The sequence below is a fragment of the Pteropus vampyrus genome, unplaced genomic scaffold, assembly GCF_000151845.1.
Source record: "Pteropus vampyrus isolate Shadow unplaced genomic scaffold, Pvam_2.0 Scaffold52, whole genome shotgun sequence".
Lineage (NCBI taxonomy): Eukaryota > Metazoa > Chordata > Mammalia > Chiroptera > Pteropodidae > Pteropus > Pteropus vampyrus.
In genome coordinates, this window is record NW_011888833.1 from 3882522 (window position 1) to 3884172 (window position 1651).

The following is a 1651-nucleotide window of genomic DNA, read 5'->3' on the forward strand; positions in this document are numbered from 1 at the left end:
TGTCCAGCCTCTTAAAAAAGGTGTCCCCAGTGGTGGCCGGTCTGGGACAGACACAGAAGGCTCAGAGCAGCCTTTCGTTCTGGTTCAGAGCAGCAGCCATAAAGAGGCCACAAGAGGCCACAAGTTAGAAAGGAAACTTGCCTTTGGCAGCAGTGAAGGCCATGGGTGGTGGTTCGGCCACATTAAGTGCCATGTGGCACTCCAGCCACGCTAGTGTAGATGGTCTGTGTCAGCGGGGGCCGAGCCTGCAGGGAGCGCTGTCCCCTCCGAGACCGAGAAAGGCAGCCTTCTCAGGGCTTCTCCCCGAATGGCACACCCAGGCACACCCATCTGTGTGACACCTGTGTGAGTGAGCAGTCGCCCGTCCCAGGCTCGAGCTCCCGCAGCCAGCCATGGGCACTGGGCGTGCTCGGGCCACCGCCGGCCTCGGCCGCTGGCCCCGGGCCGGTCCACTCCCTACCGAATGGGCAGCGCCTCAGCCTCGCGGACGCCGTGAGCCCTGGACGCCCAGTGCGGTACCCGGGATTTGGCCACGCCGCGCCAGTGAACCATGAGTGATGCTGGAAGCTGTAGTTCGAGGAGATCCATCGCCGAGCTCTGTGCTCCTGGGTATCAAGGTGAGTCTAAACCAAGCCCCGGCGGCGGGGAGATGAGGGTGGTGACCAATGTGTAGGCGCGGCTGGCCACAGCGAGCTGGTCTGCTGCTGCTCCGAGGTGGCGGGGGAGTCCTCGGCTACAGGAACACGCCCCAGGGGCACTGCAGCGGGGGCCTGTCCTGTCGCCAGGCGTCACGGAGCAGCAGTTCACTGCCGGGTCCTCCCGAGTGCCAGGGGCCGCGTTCCGTTCGGCAGCTCACCCCCTGTGCAGCCCTCCACGGGCAGGTGCCTCGCGCTGGTTGTCGAAGATGCTCCGTGACCAGCCGCCCGCCTTTCTGCTGCGCATCCTCTGGGAATGGCGATCCCAAGACACGCGCACGTGTCAACAGCAGCATCCAGGGCCCAGAGCCCAAACCTGGGCCGCCGCGTCCCCGAGGCGAGGGGCAGGTGGCGAGCTTTGTGACTGGTCCCGCGGGCCGGGGGTAGGGCGGACAGGATCAGCACCACCCCGTCTGAGCCAGCTTTTGTGTCACAGCCCCGCCGACACACGCAGCTAAGTAGTGACACGGGGACCTCTGCCACCGTCCATTCCCTGTCCACTCACACGGTTATCCTGTCTCAGCGCAGATCCTCTGTGAAGAGAGACTGACAAGGACGTCTGTTACGTCACCTTTGGTTCCACGGTGAGAAGCAGTCGATCTCCGGACAACTCGGTAAGCCCGTCGTCTCCGAGCTGGTGACCGTGTGCACCCTACCTGTCGCAAGCGACGCAGACAGGGGTCCCCACAGCCCCCCAGCAGCTGCACACTGTCCATGGCCTTGCTGAGCCACGTTGGGCCCAGAGCGCGAGAACACGGTGGCTGCTCATGAGACAAACGTATCCATACAGGCCTGCTGCACCTTCCCTCCCTGCCAGGGGAGGTCGGGTCTCCCCACCCCGAGGGCTGGGCTTGCAGAGCTAGCACCCCCTTGCTGCCAGGCCGCCGCACTCCCGGGTCCTAAGTCACACGCCGGGCAACCCATTACTCAGATGTTTAGCAGTGTTAATGTAGGGG